We start from the raw sequence: 19,715 nt of genomic DNA, 5'->3' as shown, positions 1-19,715 counted from the left end.
ATTAAACTAGACATACCCAATTCTTACATATTGGAACACTGCTATCATCTCACCCCTAGTTCTTCTCTTCATTAAACTAGACATACCCAATTCTTACATATTGGAACACTGCTATCATGTCACCCCTAGTTCTTCTCTTCATTAAACTAGACATACCCAATTCTTACATATTGGAACACTGCTATCATGTCACCCCTAGTTCTTCTCTTCATTAAACTAGACATACCCAATTCTTACATATTGGAACACTGCTATCATGTCACCCCTAGTTCTTCTCTTCATTAAAGTAGACATACCCAATTCTTACATATTGGAACACTGCTATCATGTCACCCCTAGTTCTTCTCTTCATTAAACTAGACATACCCAATTCTTACATATTGGAACACTGCTATCATGTCACCCCTAGTTCTTCTCTTCATTAAACTAGACATACCCAATTCTTACATATTGGAACACTGCTATCATGTCACCCCTAGTTCTTCTCTTCATTAAACTAGACATACCCAATTCTTACATATTGGAACACTGCTATCATGTCACCCTAGTTCTTCTCTTCATTAAACTAGACATACCCAATTCTTACATATTGGAACACTGCTATCATGTCACCCTAGTTCTTCTCTTCATTAAACTAGACATACCCAATTCTTACATATTGGAACACTGCTATCATGTCACCCCTAGTTCTTCTCTTCATTAAACTAGACATACCCAATTCTTACATATTGGAACACTGCTATCATCTCACCCCTAGTTCTTCTCTTCATTAAACTAGACATACCCAATTCTTACATATTGGAACACTGCTATCATGTCACCCCTAGTTCTTCTCTTCATTAAACTAGACATACCCAATTCTTACATATTGGAACACTGCTATCATGTCACCCCTAGTTCTTCTCTTCATTAAACTAGACATACCCAATTCTTACATATTGGAACACTGCTATCATCTCACCCTAGTTCTTCTCTTCATTAAACTAGACATACCCAATTCTTACATATTGGAACACTGCTATCATCTCACCCCTAGTTCTTCTCTTCATTAAACTAGACATACCCAATTCTTACATATTGGAACACTGCTATCATCTCACCCCTAGTTCTTCTCTTCATTAAACTAGACATACCCAATTCACATATTGGAACACTGCTATCATGTCACCCCTAGTTCTTCTCTTCATTAAAGTAGACATACCCAATTCTTTACATATTGGAACACTGCTATCATCTCACCCCTAGTTCTTCTCTTCATTAAAGTAGACATACCCAATTCTTACATATTGAACACTGCTATCATGTCACCCATAGTTCTTCTCTTCATTAAAGTAGACATACCCAATTCTTACATATTGGAACACTGCTATCATGTCACCCTAGTTCTTCTCTTCATTAAAGTAGACATACCCAATTCTTACATATTGGAACACTGCTATCATCTCACCCTAGTTCTTCTCTTCATTAAAGTAGACATACCCAATTCTTACATATTGGAACACTGCTATCATGTCACCCATAGTTCTTCTCTTCATTAAAGTAGACATACCCAATTCTTACATATTGGAACACTGCTATCATCTCACCCTAGTTCTTCTCTTCATTAAAGTAGACATACCCAATTCTTACATATTGGAACACTGCTATCATCTCACCCTAGTTCTTCTCTTCATTAAAGTAGACATACCCAATTCTTACATATTGGAACACTGCTATCATGTCACCCCTAGTTCTTCTCTTCATTAAAGTAGACATACCCAATTCTTACATATTGGAACACTGCTATCATCTCACCCCTAGTTCTTCTCTTCATTAAACTAGACATACCCAATTCTTACATATTGGAACACTGCTATCATCTCACCCCTAGTTCTTCTCTTCATTAAAGTAGACATACCCAATTCTTACATATTGGAACACTGCTATCATGTCACCCCTAGTTCTTCTCTTCATTAAAGTGACATACCCAATTCTTACATATTGGAACACTGCTATCATGTCACCCCTAGTTCTTCTCTTCATTAAATTAGACATACTCAATTCTTGCATATTGGAACACTGCTATCATGTCACCCCTAGTTCTTCTTTTCATTAAAGTAGACATAGCCAATTCTTACATATTGGAACACTGCTATCATCTCACCCCTAGTTCTTCTCTTCATTAAAGTAGACATACCAAATTCTTACATATTGGAACACTGCTATCATCTCACCCCTAGTTCTTCTCTTCATTAAAGTAGACATACCCAATTCTTACATATTGGAACACTGCTATCATGTCACCCCTAGTTCTTCTCTTCATTAAAGTAGACATACCCAATTCTTACATATTGGAACACTGCTATCATCTCACCCCTAGTTCTTCTCTTCATTAAATTAGACATACTCAATTCTTGCATATTGAACACTGCTATCATGTCACCCCTAGTTCTTCTTTTCATTAAAGTAGACATAGCCAATTCTGCAACCATTCTTCCTATCCCAAAGGTGCTTTTTCCAAGAGGCAACTGGACTTTCTTGTTTTTCTTTGAAGACACTTCATTTCTCATCCAAGAAGTTTCTTCGGCTCTCACTTCTTGGATGAGAAGCGAAACGTCTTCAAAGAAAAACAAAGAAAGTCCAGTTGCCTCTTGGAAAAAGCACCTTTGGGACAACCAGGACGTGGATGACGGAGAGTCTCCATAAACATTCTTCATATGTTGCCTCCTGTCCCTTCATCATCTTCGTTGCTCTTCTCTGCACTCTTGCGAGTCTCAACTTCCTTTTTTTTATATCATGGAGACCAAGCTCTCCATCTTCAATGCTCTTTTAGCAAACTTGTCCTCCTGAAACTACCACATTTTTTTTCTTATATGGGTATGTAATTTTGCTGATTTCCCCCCAGATCTCTCCCTACCTCCTTGCAAACTTCGGTGAGCATTGCAGAGAATTAGGGCTGAGTATGGGGTTGTTTACTCAAGTGTGAAATTGACACGGAGAGGCTTGTCATGGCAATGTGCATGGCGCCTGAGTCCGGCCATAAGGGAGCTATGCTCAGAGGAAGTCAAAGCAGCTCCCCATATGCTGTGCAGATTCATGTAAATTCACAGTAATAATTAGGAACGAATCCTGACTTCCTTGTGCCAGAATAGCTGTAGAAACTGCAGGCAGCAGGGGGTTGAAACGAAAGTCAAGATTCATGCCAGTGACTCAGAGTTCAGCACAAAAGCCTTTTGAATGAAAAACACACCCATTTCTCCTAACATAGCTATCTAGGAAGAATCAAAGAGGTTGAGCACAGTTGGGGACCTCCAAGAATGCTCTGTCTTTACAGATTAACAGAGTAGGAAGGGACCTTGTAGGTCATATAGTCCAACCCCCTGCCCAAGCAGGAGACCCTACACCAGGAATCTCCAAACTTGGCAACTTTAAGACTTGTGGACTTCAACTCCCAGAATTCTCCAGGAATTCTGGGTATTGAAGTCCACAAGTCTTAAAGTTGCCAAGTTTGGGAACCCCTGCCCTACACCATCCCCGACAAATGGCAGTTCAGTCTTAGACTAGATGACCTACAAGGTCCCTTCCAATTCTGCTAATCGGTTAAACCTGAGGCCATGTTTCTCAACCTTAGCAGCTTTAAATTATGTGCATTTCAACTCCCAGAATTCCCCAGCCAACATGTAGTAGTCCAGACACTGAGAAATAGCCATGCAATAGGGATTATCGAGAACAGTGTTTCTCAACCTTGGCAGCTTGAAGATGTGTGACCTTCAACTCCCAGAATTCCCCTTGCCAGCAGATCTTGCCTTGGAAGGCATATACACATACATATACATATACATATACATATACATATGCAAATGCATACATACATATACATATATTGTCTTCAAGACAATAAGGTTGAGAAACACTGATCCAGAATGCCACAATTCTTGGCTAACTGTAAGAGTCCATTTTCCTAGTGAACCCAACTAGTTGACTATAAAACCTTGAGCTACCAGCACACCTGATAAACCCTGAATCAAACAGACGAACAAGGTATAGAAATTGTTATGCAACAATTTCCAGAAACATATGAAAAACGGTTGCAGGAATTGGGTATGTGTAGACTATTAAAATAAGGACTAGGGGCAGTGGTGGGATTCAATTTAATTTTTTTACTACTAGTTCTGTGGGCATGGCTTGGTGGGCGTGGCTTGGCTTCCCAAAGCACCAGAAGACAAGACAAGAAACAATGGGTGGAAACTAACCAAGGAGAGAAGCAACCTAGAACTAAGGAAGAAATTTCCTGACAGTGAGAATAACCAACCAATGGAACAGTTTGCCTTGTGTGCTGCAGGAGGATTCTAAGAAGAGACTGGATAGCAATTGTCTGAAAGGTGTAGGATCTTCTGCCTGAGAAGGCAGTTGGACTAGAAGACATCCAGGGTTCCTTCCAACTCTGATGTTCTATGTCCCTTCCTATCTTGTAAGAGCCAGCCTTTCCTTTCCTTGGGCCTGCTAGATTTCAGTCTTCAACTTTCCCAGTCATCCTGACCCAAAGCAATCTGGGAGCTGCAGTCCAACCTATCTAGGAAGGATTACTTGGTGGAAGAATAATGGATGGAAACCGAACAAGGAGAGATTCAACCTGGAAAACAGTGAGAACAATCAACCAATGGAACAGAAGTTGCCCTCGGAAGTAGTGGGAGCTTCATCACTTGAGACCTTCAAGAAGAGATTGGACTGCTATTTGCCAGAAATGGTGTAGGCCAGGGTCTCCCGCTTGGGCAGGGGGTTGGACTAGATGACCTACAAGGTCCCTTCCAACTCTGATTATCTGCTCTATGGAGCTGGGCCCCTTATAAATTCAATTGAACAAACAAAACAAAATCGTAAAATAATATTCCTCAAAAACATAGCAGGTTGCTAAAACCTGTGGAGCAGTGTTTCTCACCCTTGGCCACTTTAAGAGATGTGGACTTCAATTCCCAGAATTCCCCAGCTAGAGGACACCAAGATTTTCAGGCCATTAAAAAGGAACTGCATTGTGTTGGTCTGATATACAGTGCCTTCATTTATCCTAGCATAGCCTTGAGGAATTCCTAACATACCCAAAGCACATTCTTCAAACATTCTCCCTCTTCCCACTATAGTGGGAAGGCGCACGCATGCACACACACACACACACACACACACACACACACACACACACACCAACAAATACACACAGAGCCTGTGGAAAACAATTTCAAGAGCATCATCTGTGTTCCATGTGATAAACAAATATCATCCCTGCATTATACCAGTGACCAGGACTTGAATAGGACATAGCACATTCACACCATCAGCCAGACATATACATCAAGGTTGCACTGCAACAGTTTAGTGCAGTGCCCTCCTTATTCCTCTGCCTCTGGGTTTAAATACAGTTGCTTATGAAGTCCATACTTCTATGCATAAAATCCCAAGTGTTCAGTATAATAGCTAAGCAGAGGAGATAAACTCTACAAAGGGGAGAAAATCCTAGCGAGTTCTGAAAACCCGATTCCTCTACCATGCATAGGAGGAATAGAGCATCTCTGTCTCTTCCCAGCCAGCCCTCTCCTTTGTTTGGGTGGCATGCTGTCCAATCACCTGGATGCAATGCCTTGTGGCTAGGCAAATGGAATGGAGCAATTTTCCTCTTAAACACAAAGTGGCGTTTAAAACAGCCAGCTCCTAACCCCACCTGCAAAACAAAAACAACATGACTGACCCGCAGGAATCAGTACAGCATTTGGTGGCACAGCTAAGGTGAATGAATAAAAGCGGTAAATGATGATGCTAAGACTGTGTCCTCACTCCCTGTATCTTTCTTTGGGGCACCAGAGAGCAACCGCACTGCATGCCTCGGTGCTCCAGGAGATGAGGACTAGTCAGGTACTACTAGCCAGGTGATGGGAAGATGCAAGGCTTGGTCAGGGAGCGCTGGCCTTGACAGACAAAAGAGCTGATGCTCCCTTCGCCTCTCCATCCGCGGCTGTCCCTCTCTCGCAGAACCGAGATTGGAAATTAAGGCTCGCCTGCTAACGGTGTCGTCGGTGTCAGACAAGCAGTCTGTTCCCAGCGAACCCTTATTTAACCGAGGGCTGCGGATAATGGTACAGTCCAAGAGAGCCGGTGAGGAGGGAAAAGAATAATCTGCTCCTTTTCGGGAGCACCAGGGCCAGCTTCAAACGTAACCACCCACAAGAGCGAGATGTGCTGCGAGAGAGGCAACCAATGTACTAAGCCAAACATTCCCCCCACTCCTGCAGCAGCCTGTCTTCACTCTTTCCCCCCCCCCACACACACACACCAAGCACACAGCCAGTGGAATTTGTGTGTGGGCTCTGCTTGCTGAAATGCAGAGCTAACATAATTGGGCACCCACCAATACTCGTGGCTCCTGGGAAGATGCTGCCAGCTTTGCCCAGATACTAAGTGTGGATGCTCTCACTTACCCCGTTTTGGGGAAACCAGGATTTAATCCCAGGAGGACAGAACTGACAAGGACTGCAAACTAAGGTCACGGGCTAGACTTGGACATCGTTCAAGGCTGCCTCCTCCCTCGAGGCCGAGTCTTCAGTCTCCCTAAGAAGCTCCTTGCAGTTGGGCTTTGTTTCCGGTGGTGGCTCCCCTGGACGGCAACCTCGGGCTCTCCTACCTGCAAGGCATTCAGACGTGGCTCTTGCCATTCCAGATCTCCTCTCCCCACCCACCCTACCCACCCACCCGGCCTGGGGAATTCAGAGTGGAAGGCATGAATGGGCAAGGACAGCCGTAGAAGGTTGAAAGGTAAGGCGGGTCAAAAGTGGTATGGATGCATCCAGAGGGTTCCTCTTGTACTTCCAGCGCAAGAGTTTGTCCCTAGCTTCATCCCAACCTGTTTATCAATGACAAAAAGGCTGCCTAATTTATTCTAAATGCTCCCCCCATCTCCCTCTCGCTCCCCTCTCGCCTCTCTCTCTCTCCTCTCTCTCTCTCTCTCCCTCTCCCCCCTCTCCCCCTCTCTCCCTCTCTCCCTCTCCCCCTCTCCCCTCTCTCTCCCCTCTCTCCTCTCTCTCTCTCTCCTCTCTCTCCTCTCTCCTCTCCTCTCTCCCTCTCTCCTCTCCCCCTCTCTCCCTCTCCCTCTCTCCCCTCTCTCTCCCTCTCTCTCCTCTCTCTCCCCCTCCCCCCTCTCTCTCTCTCTCCCTCTCTCTCCTCCCCCTCTCTCTCCCTCTCTCTCTCTCCCTCTCTCTCCCTCTCTCCCCCTCTCCCTCTCTCCCTCTCTCCCTCTCTCCCTCCTCCCTCTCCCCCCCTCTCCCTCTCCCCCTCTCTCTCCCTCTCCCCCTTCTCTCTCCCTCTCCCTCTCTCTCTCCCCCTCTCTCCCCTCTCTCCCTCCTCTCCCCTTCTCTCTCTCTCCCCCTCTCTCCCTCTCTCCCTCTCTCCCTCTCTCCCTCTCTCTCCCTCTCTCTCTCTCCCTCTCTCTCCCTCTCTCCTCCCCCTCTCCCTCCTCTCTCCCTCCCTCTCCCCCTCCCTCTCCCCTCTCCCTCTCTCCCCCTCTCCCTCTCTCCCTCTCCCCTCCCCCTCTCTCCCCTCTCTCCCTCTCCCTTCTCCCTCTCCCTCTCTCCCTCTCCCCTCTCTCTCTCTCTCCTCTCTCCCCTTTCTCTCCCTCTCTCTCCTTCTCTCCCCTCTCCCTCTCTCTCTCTCCTCTCTCTCTCCCTCTCCCCTCTCTCTCCCCTCTCTCCCCCCTTTCTCCCTCTCCCTCTCTCCCCCTCTCCCACTCCCTCTCCCCCTCTCCCCCTCTCTCCCTCTCTCTCCCCCTCTCTGCCTCTCCCTCCCCTCCTTTCCCCTCTCTCTCTCCCTCCTCTCTCCCCCTTTCCCCCCTCCCCCTCTCTCTCTCCCTCTCTCTCTCCTCTCTCTCTCCCTCTCTCCCCTTCTCTCTCTCCTCTCTCTCTCCTCTCTCTCTCTCTCTCTCTCTCCTCTCCCTCTCCCCCTCTCTCTCCCCTCTCTGCCTCTCCCTACCCTCCTTTCCCTCTGTCTCTCTCCCCGTCTCTCCCCCTTTCCCCCCTCCCCTCTCTTTCCCTCTCTCTCTCTTCTCCCTCTCTCTCCCCCTTTCTCTCTCTCCCCTCTCTCTCTCCCTCTCTCTCCCACTCACTCTCCCCTCTCTCCCTCTCTCTCTGCCTCTCCCTACCCTCCTTTCCCTCTGTCTCTCTCCCCTCTCCCCCCTTTCCCCCTCTCTCCCTCTTTCCCTCTCTCTCCCTCTTCCCCCTTCCTCTCCCCTCTCTCTCCCCCCTTTCTCCCTCTCCCTATGCCTCTCTTTTTTCCCCTCTCTTTCCCCCCTCTCCCCCCCTCTCTCTCACTTGTTTTCTCCTTCCAACTGAAAGCTGTCTCTAGCTTTGGCAGTTTTCTGCAAACTAAAGCATCCAATTCGGAAGCAGTTGGCCAGGTTATGGAGGAATCTTATCCGTGATTGGGTCCCATCAGGTTCCAGAGAACGGGGCTGCTGAGACCTTGAGTCAGCTTAACCTCTTTGCCAGCAGAAATCATCCCTTTGCGATTGCCATTCCCCAGGGGGCCTTGGAGCAATTGGAAAATTTGGGGAAGGGGGGGATGCAGAGGCCTTCCCTTTCCTTCGAGACTTAGCCTGAGTCCCTCGCTGCCTTTGAGACCCTAGGATCTGAAGTACGGATTCCCGTCAAAAGGCAGCTCCAGATTCCCTTGCTTCGGGCCAGCTGATGGCACAAACAGAATTGCCCGTTCCTTTGGAGGGATCTGGGAGAAGAGGATATAGCTGGAAAAAGTCCCCAGAGGGAGAGAGGGAAGAGCAAGGGGCCACTTCTTATTTGAGATCTCCTGCTTGAGCAGAGGGATGGACTAGAAGACCTCCAAGGTCCCTTCCAGCTCTATGCTGATTCTGAGATAGCAACGTTGCTTGAGCTGGTCCCTTATCTCTGCCTTGTCCGTACACTATACGTGAAAGGTGGACTTGAGCTCTATAGCAGCAATATTTACTTTGCCAACAAAAATAAATAAATCCATATTTACTTTGCAAACAAACAATCCCTGCTGGCTGGAGAATTCTAGGAGCTGACGTCCACGCACATCTTAAAGTTGCTAAGGTTGAGAAACACTGCTCTAATGAAAAGGACCAGAGAAACAGGCGCTGAGAAAATACCTTTACCCAAGACTTCAACAGGCATAGCAAGTGAAATCGTGGGGAAATAATCTGAAACGCCTTTAAGTCTGTTTCCTTATGTCCTGGGAACAAAGATTGAAGCAGCCTTCCCTGTGTTAGTGTTGCCTGGCATGTTGGGCTAGAAACAGGCATTATCCACAGCTCCTGGGAAGAGTGACGGGCATTGTAGTCCATCCTGATGGATGAACAGGAGGTTGGAAAAGATTACAGGAATGGCTGAGCCCTCAGAGGTTTTTCTATAAATGTTTTCAGTGAATTGTTCTTTCAAGAATCACCCATATCTCTTGCATTTCCTCAGGGCTAGCAGTTTTGTTTGGCTATGGGCATCCCACCTTAAAGATATAAGCCATCTTTTCATCACCTTTATATTGATGGTGGGACAGGAGCAGATGGACAGGCAGAAAGTAGGGTGGAGACAGCTAAATGGGCTTGACTTAAGCGTGGAGATAAGAACCTTGAAAAGAAATGCTAGATCATAGTACAAGCCAGTCTGCATCTACTCAGAAATAAGCTCTATTTTGTTCAAGATAACATGCCCTAATTAATGCACTCAGGAGTTCAGCTATGATTAATGCATAGGATATTTCTAAAGTATTTACTGCATGACTTTTTAAAAATCTGACAATAATTATTTCAACTCTGGACAAATGACTGGTCTTAAAATGGAAATCTAGAATTAAAAGTAGCTGAAATATTTCATCTGGTTGATGTAGGAACTGGGGGGACTCAGGTTTCCTGAACTGGTTTTTAGTCATTGTCATTAATCATGCCATTCTGTGCTGGTCTGTTCAGAAGACAGTCTGTTGAATTCATAAGGGTTTTGGATAAATGGGTATAGCATGCTGAATGGAGGATACTTTAAGAGAATAATTTTATGTGAGATTGACAAGCAAGAGCTCTGGGCCAGCTCTATAATTAAGGAAAATGAGACAGCTGCCTTGGCAGCAGATGGAGTGGGAAAGCACAGAACAGTGCTGGAGAACAGAATTATGTGAGCCATATTTAGATTTTGTCATATCTGGGTAAACCAGCAGATGGCAGCAAAAGAGATTCTGAAGCCCTTGACTGTTTGCTGCCATCTACTGTTTGCCCATTCCAGTTGCAGTGACTCTATTCATATCAATTATAGCAGTGATCGCCAATCAGTGGGCCGGGGACCACCGGTGGTCCGTGAGAAAAATTTGCTGGTCTGCAGAGAAATGTCACTCCCAAAGCACCCCCAAAGCAATTAATCCAGGCTGCACGGGAATACAAGGCTGCGCCGCCCACATGGCCTGTGGGAACACAAGGCTTGCGTCCCTTGCATTGCGAACAACACAAGGTAGTGAGGGGGGCGGGAAGGGTGGAGTGGGGGAACTTGCCCCACTTGCCCCACGTGCCTCGCCTGGGCACTGGGCTGCTTCTTTCCACTTCTTTCTTCTTCTGCTTTTGGCTGCACACAGCAAGCCTTTCTTTGTCTCCCCCAAACTCTGCCAGAAACGAGTCTTTGGGACCCTGCAAGGCCTCCTGCTCCAAGAGGCTGTGCCGGCAAAGATTCATTACTGGCAGAGTTTGAGGGAGATAAAGAAAGATTTCTGCTGCTTCTGCTGCTTTCCTTGCATGAAGCCTAAAGTCTCTCTCCCCCTCCCGAGAATGGAGCTGGAGGCGGTATCCTGTGATCCTAAATAAAGAATGATTGATCGGTAGGAAAACGGGGTGGGTAATTTTCCTGCAGACTTTTTGGGGGGATTTTCCTAGGGTCTCTGGTCCACGGGGTTTAAAATTATGAGTTTGGTGGTCCCTGAGGTCCAAAAGGTTGGCGACCCCTGACTTATAGTACTTTAAATCCAGTTAACTCATGTGGGAATCAGATGAGGAAAACCACTTCACTCAACCAGCCTGTGTCATTTTTTTCTTCTTCAGGCATTGGTCTCTTTTCCATGCTTTCAGGTGAGATGTGGAGACTGGATTTGTACATTCTGCTAACCCAGATGATATTTGCTTAGTTCGGATTTAGCACATGGTCAGATTCAACTGTTAGGGTTTATAAATCTCAGCTTATGCCTTAATGTATTGTGTGAATGCTGCCAATCTACCTTTCATTAACAAGCTATAGCTAAAAAGCAATCTGATTTAGCGTAACAAAGGTAGAAAATAATTGTATTTATTTCCTTGAACACATATTGTGCCTTTTCCTTGCTTCGTCTTACTCATACCACAATAGCCCTGTAAGGATGGGTTGAGAGAGGAACACTCAAACACACTCAAGGGCAGCAGCTTCTCTTAAAGCAGTATTTCCCAAACTTTAAGATCCATTGGACTTCAACTCCCAGAATTCCCCAGTCAATGCATGCTGGCTGGGGAATTCTGGGAGCCGATCTCCACACGTCTTAAAGGAGCCAAGTTTGAGAAATATTGGGTTAAAGCCTTTCCCTCACATCTTTTTGTTTTTAAAACATGTCTTAGTATTGTAGAGATTCTCAGTCATCCAGGTCATTTTAGAAATTGTCCCAAAGGTGCTTTTTCAAGAGGTGACTGGATTTTCTGCATCCTAAAAGATTGCAACCGACCAGCTGTCTGCAAGGAATATAAATTCTTTCATTCCCCACTATCCTGTCACAGCTGAAGAAGCTTCTTGGATAAGAAGCTAAATGTCTTCAAAAGAAAAAAACAAGAAGGTCCAGTTGCCTCTTGAAAAAGCACCTTGGGGTCTTAGCATGGTGATTTTTTATAACACGATTTGCAAGATTTTGTTACGTCTGTTGTAAAGGCAGCTAAAACGTTAGCAAGCTTATGAAATTCAACGTGGTTTGTGCACTGCAGAGGTTAGTCTCTCACATCTAAGAACTGACCTGGGCATGTGCTTCATACCAGCAAAAACACCCATCCTTTGTGCTTTTCAAGCTGTGCTTTTAATAATGATTTAGCACTGTCCTAAATGATTTCGAACTGTCCTAAAGTAATCCAGTGGGACAAGAGCAATGGAAGCAGATTGAAGAAAAACATCTATTATCCATCTTCAGGGTCAAAGGTTTAGGTGAAAATGTCAACAGAAAAAAAGAAAGCACTTCCATGAACAGGCTGTGGCATGTTTTCAGTGAAAATAACCATAGACACAGACCAATTGTGGAAAAAATGTCTAAAATTATTTTCTTGCCTGTTTTTTTCAGACAGTAAGTCCCTCTTTATCTTAGATCTGCTTAGAAGTTGCATTTTGTTTGTTCCATTCATGAAGTCAACCATGATCCCTGGCTACTCCCTCCAGTTTTCCTGCCAAGTTTTCAGAAGTGACCTGCCAATGATCTTGCCCCTAGGATTGAGATAAGAGATTGATTGGCTCAAAAACCACCCAATCAGCTTCCAGGCCTAAATGGGATTGGAACTTAAGATCTTAGCTTTTAATTCAGCATCTTTAACCATTGGACCAAAATGCAATTTTTTATTCTGCCTGCTTTCCCAACTTCTCTCAATCCTCCTTTTTTGTTTTATTTTTATTTTATTTATTTAAATGTATTAGCCACTCAGCTACAATGGATTCTGGGCAACATACAAAACTGGGGTTGGAGGTGGGGGTAGGGGGGGAGAAAGCTAAAAACAGCTAAAAGCGTTAAATTAAACAGACAGCCCAGGCTAAAATGAGATAATAAAGAACAAAATAAAAACAATTAAAACTTAAAAAGAGAGAGATCCAGTTGGTTGTAGTGGCTAAGGCATCAAGCTAGGAACCATGAGACCAGGAATTCCAGTCCTGTCTTCGGTACAAAGTCAGCTGAGTGTTATTATATCCCCTCAGTCTTAGAAAGGAGTCAAAAACTGACTTGATAAGAATCACCATAAAAAAGCAGGGATCTTTGACAAATAACAAACCTCTGGTTCTTTATTCTGCACCCCTTCCCGAACGGGCATAGCCCTGATTGGTCTTCAGCTCCGTGCCAGTCTCGTTGACACCGTTGTTATAAAGACCTTGCTGTGTAGGTAACCTGGGCAAAATCTGCAGAGCTTTGAAAGAGCAGGAGTTAAAAGAACGGACACCCACAGCCCAACCGCCTTGCCAAGCGAGCTTCAGCCTCCTGGCATGTGCACAAGGCCAGGAAATGAATGGTGCTGGGCTGAGGAAAATTGGCAGCTTTATTAGGCTTAGGGAGGTGGGCACAGCAGGGCAGAAATTGCCTGTATGTTCAAGCCAAGCTGATAAGAAAACATATCTATTGCATCAGGAGTAACTAGAAATCCTGGAAGGTGCCCTGTTTGTGGAGTTATGACTTTCTGGTTAACAACATGTACAAGGAAACAAACTTAGCTTTAATTCTGGATGAGTAGCAATTGCACACAAATTACACAAACCCAGACAGAATTGGTTCTTTATTTGAGGACATCCTCAACCAAAACGATTTCCTACTTCTATAGAGTTACAGATGTTTACCTGGAGGGAATGGAGAAAACAAGCTGTTCTCTCCAGCTGTGAGCCTGCAACATATTTATCCACAGTTTTTAACCACAGTTTATGGCATTTACCCCATTTTCTGGATTTGGGTGTTCTTTGAACTGTAAACAGACCACAGAGATCTGCACACCCTGGTGAGGGATGGAGCATGCTAAGCTGCTGTGAGATACCTTGTTGAAGGCGAACAAAATTTCTCGTTGCTGGAATTGCCCGAATTGATACCATTGTCAGAAATTAAAGTGGCAACTCTCAAATCCAGCTCCAGGATTCTACCAAGGGGAGTAAGAAGGCAGCATCCTGTATAGAGAGAAAGAGGTTGAAAAAGTCAAGATGGCGGCCATAATGATGCAACCAAAGCGTCAACCCTTTTTTTATTTGAGCTCATACAAAGATGTAAAAAAGGGACATAGTGGCAACTCTAGCCTGACATTCATTCACATCTTGCGGCTGCCATCTTGACTTTTTAATCCCATGGAGTGACCTCAGTTTTCAGAGGTGGCTAATTTGCCTTAACAGAATAACAGAGTTGGAAGGGACCTTGGAGGTCTTCTAGTCCAACCCCCTGCTTAGGCAGGAAACCCTATACCATTTCAGACAAATGATTGTCCAATTTCTTCTCAAAAACTTCCAGTGTTGGAGCATTTACAATTTCTGGAGGCAAGCAGTTCCACTGGTTAATTGTTCTAGCTGTCAGGCAATTTCTCCTTAATTCTAGGTTGCTTCTCTCCTGGATTAGTTCCCATCCGTTGCTTCTTGTCCTACCCTCAGGTGCTTTGGAAAATAGCTTGACTCCCTCATCTTTGTGGCAACCCCTTAGATATTGGAACACTGCTATCATATCACTCCTCGTCCTTTTCATTAAACTAGACTAGGGGTCTGCAACCTTAAACACTCAAAGAGCCATTTGGACCCGTTTCCCACAGAAAACAAAACACCGGGAGCCTAAAAACCTGGGTGGGTGTGGCCAACCCAACAACACTCCCACCCAGTCACATGACACACACATACCCCGCCACACTTACCCAGGTTTTATGGCTCCCGGTGTTTTCTGTGGGAAATGGGTCTCTCTCTCTCTCTCTCTCTCTCTCTCTCTCTCTCTCTCATTTTGGTTTTTTGTGTTTAACTTCTCAGGCCAGGCGAGGAGTGAATGGGAAGGGAGGGTGAGGGGCGGGGCCCACCAGTGATGGGATCACCCAATAGGGAGCCACTGCAGAGGGCCCAAAGAGCCACATGTAGCTCCAGAGCCGTGGGTTGTTGACACCCAAACTAGACATATCCAATTCCTGCAATGGTTCTTCATCTGTTTTAGCCTTCGGTCCCCTAATCATCTTTGTTGCTCTTCTCTGCACTCTTTCCAGAGTCTCAACCTCTTTTTTTTTTTTACATTGTGGTGACCAAAGCTGGATGCAGTATTCCAAGTGTGGTCTTATCAAAACATTATAAAGTTGTATTAACTTATTAGATCCCTGGTGCGAAGAGCCAACTCTTTAGTGATCATTAGCCCTCCACTCCCCTGGATTATGTGTTACAGCAGTCTCAGTGTCTCTTATTAAGTGTCACTGCATCGGAGCTGCTGGGACAGAGGAGGGAGGCTCAACAGAAGGTAAGCTACCCAGAGTTTGTCTTCAAGGGAGGAGATTGCTCAGGAACTCTTCTGAAATAGTGGGTTTTCTATCCCAGGCCACTGTGCATCCTTGGAAAGCGGTGGGCCCTTGATCCTGAAGCTGGGTGGAGGTGAAATCAAGTGGATTTTGCAGAGATGGGGGCTGCTGGCAGGGAGAAAGGGAAGAGGCCTGGGACAAGAGGGGCATTGAGAGACCCACACAGGTTGCCTTTTGTTAAGGGCCCCACCCCACCAGGATCAAAGCACCCCTTGTGCCCGAGGCTGTGAAAGACACTGGCAAGCGGGTGTTACTGGCAGGCAAACAACAATGTGTGTCTGTTTGTTCTTCCCTAAGCAGCTCTTCCTTTTGCTGCTGGCCCCCTTTGGGAATATGTTCCCTGGGGCTGAAGATCATATGGGGCCTTGCGGGTGATCAGAGAAGGGGGGCACAGCGGTAGGTTTAGGGCAAGCAGCTGGAACCCGGGAGGGCGGAGTAGTGGGGAAGGGGAACAGGAGACCAAAATGCAGCCAGAACAGTCTGCCCCCATTTTGAAGGAAAGGTCTACCCATCAGGATACGAAAGCCTTAGAGCTAGAATTGAAAGTGACCCAGCTGTACCCTAGTCGATGCACCAAAACTGCTCTTGAACCATGAGCCATGGTAGCCATAGTGTATTAAGGGACTATATATTGTAAGGCATATAGAAAAAAACATTGGCACTATTGTGTCCTATGTGTTTCTTTCATTTGCTAACATTCCCAGGGACTACAAAAACATTTTATAAAATAAAAATAAATAAATCTCATTTTCCTCAATTCTCAGGTTTAAGAGAATTAACTTTATTAAAGCCTTATCCCATGCATTTAAAAAAAAGTATTACATAAATAATTGTGAACTTGTTTTGTTCCTTGAAGCAAAATTAATGTAATGCTACAAATAAAAATAAAAAAAGAACGCTTCTGTATTGTAGGCTAATTCAGCTCCCTGCCAGGAGTTTGATCCCCACCGGCTCAAGGTTGACTCAGCCTTCCCTCATTGAGTACCCAGATTGTTGGGGGCAACTCTGTAAACTGCTTAGAGAGGGCTGTAAAGCCCTGTGAAGCTGTATATAAGTCTAAGTCCTACTGCTATGATCAGCAGGCCTGGCTTTCTCAGTCTTGGCTGCGCATTTCCCATCTTCTTTAAGGAGTCCAAATCAAGACAGGAAGAACGAAAAATGCCAAATCTGCTCTTGAGTGCATCTGTTTCCCCCCATTTACATTCCCTTTAGCCTGGAGGCATTTTTCCGCCCCACTACGTACTTCCTAAGTCTACTCAATGACTACAATTAACCTGCTTTGCAGAAGCTCCTGGAGAGATTTTAGAGTCTCAACTGGAGGTGGGAAAAAATGGAGTCCATGTGCTTTGGAGACAAAGCAGCTGTTCTGCTCTAAGCCAGTGCCCTTTCTTATCAGAGGAAGAACCAGGAGCTGTCAAATCAGCCTGCCAAATAAAATTTTGTTAGAGTGGGACTCTAACAAAATAGTGCCGGTGTATGGTTGCCCCTGGAAGCTGTGTTTCTGCTCCGAAGTTCAGATAAGCATGCCCCAGAATAGTCTAAAGATGAGGAGATCAAGCTTTTACATTGTATTTTCATCCAAAAATTTGGACGAAAATACATACTTGGCTAGAGAAAATGATAAAACAATATATAGACCTAAAACCAAAAATGTTTTTGTTAGGTATGCTGCCAGAAAAATATGACAAAGGGAAGGTATATTTAATATTACATGTCTTGACAGCAGTGAGAATTGTACAGCATTGGAAAAAATGAGGAAACCCTTGCAGAGGAAAATATAATCAGAAAAATATTAGACTGTGCAGAAATGGATAGGTTAACATTAAAGATAAAGGACAAAGAAGACACAGAATACTTTTTAACTTGGGAATTGTTTTACCATTGATTAGATAAGAAAGGTAGAAATTAGAAATTGGAAGAGTATCATTATATATAAGGAAAGAATGCTATTACTGTTATCACAATACTGTATATTTGTAAATTGACTCAAAGAATACATGGCTTATTAAGCACTTATATATGTTAACCAAAAATGTATAATTTTTTTTAAAAAAACTTTACACTGTAGACTTTCCAAGTAAATCAAATAAGTATAGACCAAGTTTCAAGAATCCCTAGTTCAATTAGAGTCTGGTTCCGATTGTCAGAACTGAGCTGAATTTGTTACTGAACATCCACAAAAAAATCCATTTCTCTTTGTCATCCCTTCTTCCCCAAATGATTTTTTTTTTCAGCAGGAAATTGAGTACCAGCAGTATTTAGATCACGCCAGGTTCCACGTTATTTTCTTTGATAAGTCTTCTGATTATCTTTCCCTTTTTTCTCAGCACATCACTGAGGCTCATAAAAACTCATAAAAGAAATCCTGGTGATTTCAGAGTTTACTGATTGGCTACCTTCAATAGCCTGACCTATAAATCTTTGAACTATCTAGCAAGTGATCTATTTGTGACATTCTTCTCTTGCAAAAAAAGGTATTGGTTGACACTTCACCTTCTTGCCTTCTGCTTATTTGCTTGGAAATATATCTATTTCGCTTCCAAGTACAAGAACATCACTAATTAATTATAATCTGAGCCCACAGGGAAAGGATCTGTGAATCATACCAGGGCAGCCATTTCATTTCCTAAGATTTAAAGAGACATCAGTGTTAAATTGTAAATCTATTTCCTCCTGGAACATAAGGACTAGAAACATGCTCCTTATATATATATATTTTAAAAAATGAAAACATGATGTTCCCTGCAGGATGCTTAACTATAATTGTGATGGGGCAGAAAAGGAAGCTGCCAGGAGATCTGAGGACAAAGAAACAGAAGTTGGAGGTGAATAATCAGTTGCCTTAGCTACAAAGACATTTCGATTTGTCATTGGTTCCGGAGACACACAACTGGAGGGATTTTGCACATCTGATATTGTTTATTCCATCTGGCAATACAGATACCCTTGTGGGGATAATATATTATTTCAATGTAGTGTTGTTACAATTTGAAAGCATGCGTTTCCCTCAGCACTAAACATTAAATCCCGCAATGGGATTTCTTTGTGTGGGCATAATTTTGGATTCTTTAAGGACTTCGTGCAGAGCATTGAAAATTTTAATTGATTGTGTGCCACGGAAATGATGTTGATTCTTATCAAGCACACATATTTTTCTTCAGGAAGATCTGGTCCTTCAGCTCTTCCATCAGTGCTGTATCTGAGTCTATACTGACTTACCGCTGAGCATTCTCTTCTTTCTTTCAATCTTTCCCAACACTAGAGATCATTTAGCTGGTCATGAATCTTTATTAAATCCCAATATATTGATTGAACACATAAATAATATTGTGAGGTTCTTGGAGCTCCCTGGGCTTGGCTGTTTGCTTGCAGACATTTCAATACCCAACTTCTCGAGGGAGTATGTGATTTGCTGCCTGTTTATATACAGACAGTCCTCAACTTAAAAGCATTCGTTTAGCAGCCATCGGAAGTTACAAGGGCTCTGAAAAAAGTGGCTTAGTACAGTACCAGTCCCTGCACTTAACAATTGTCATAGCATCTCTACGGTCACATGGTCAAAACTTGGGTGCTTGGCAACCAGCATATACTGTATTTATAATGGTTGCAACTTCCCAAGGTCATATGATTGCCATTTGCAATCTTCCCAATTGAATTCCAACGAGCAAAGTCAATGGGGGAATTGGGTTGACTTAATGGCCTGCATGATTCACATAACAACCTCAGCGATTCACTTCACTGTGGCAAAAAAAAAAAAAGATCGTAAAATCAGGGCATGACTGACTTTACAACCGCCTTGCTCCTCAGTGAAGATTCTAGTCCCAATTGCCGTAAGTCGAGGTAAGTTACTCTCCGTATCTTACCCTGCCAGTATTGGAAGAAGCATTGTTTCTTCCTTGGTGCTTCTTTCTAACTGTGTAAAATTATATGTTTAAAAGTCAAGCAGAAAGACAGCGGATTATTTGCCACTGTAAATAATGCAACTCCTTCGTGTGAACCTTTTGTTAATTCGTGGACTTCTCTAGCTTCCTCTTCCGTGGTTCACTTTATACTTTCTGTCATGTCCCTGGTGGAGACTGACTCTGAGGGAGAGGAGGAACAGCCGACAGGGAGTGGAGGTGTGGCTCCGGAGGTTGTGGAGGAGGTTATGGAATGGCAGAGTCCAGCTGGGCAGTCAGAGGAGGACCCAGGCCCATCCCCTCCCCATCCTAGGACACGCAGGGAGGAGAGGATAAGGGAGAGACGTGGTCTACTCGGAAGGAAAGGGCCTTGATCCTCTTCATGGGCTGCAGCTGTGACAACTGAATAAGAGGACGGACATGCATACGGGCAAGCGCTGGAAACAAAGCGTGGAAATATCTCTAGTTTATGGTTCCTCTCTGAGTTTGGCGTCCTTCCCAGTGTGTGTTATCTGTGGACGTCCTCCAGCCCTTATCTTGCCTGGTTTGTGTTGCTTTTTTCCTCCTTC

The 19,715-nt window shown here is 44.4% G+C and overlaps 1 protein-coding gene across 4 annotated transcripts in view; it reads left to right on the top strand.

Annotated features, from left to right (window-relative positions):
- Window positions 1-6,351: 6,351 nt before the first annotated feature.
- Window positions 6,352-19,715, top strand: part of MAG (myelin associated glycoprotein) — a 36,252-nt gene continuing 22,888 nt past the window's right edge. For 3 of the 4 annotated variants that reach the window (XM_087970951.1, XM_087970949.1, XM_026685287.2), the window contains exon 1: window positions 6,361-6,780. The gene's annotated coding sequence lies outside the window, so the exon portion shown is untranslated. Of the gene's footprint in view, window positions 6,781-19,715 lie in introns of all 4 variants that reach the window. The other variant, XM_087970950.1, reaches the window with a different exon arrangement.

Source organism: Notechis scutatus, chromosome 8 (assembly GCF_049901735.1).
Source record: "Notechis scutatus isolate UNSWTSFEM ecotype Mainland chromosome 8, rNotScu1.2, whole genome shotgun sequence".
Classification (NCBI taxonomy): Eukaryota; Metazoa; Chordata; class Lepidosauria; order Squamata; family Elapidae; genus Notechis; species Notechis scutatus.
The sequence above is the reverse complement of the archived record's forward strand: the minus strand, read 5'-3'. Positions and strand labels throughout refer to the sequence as shown.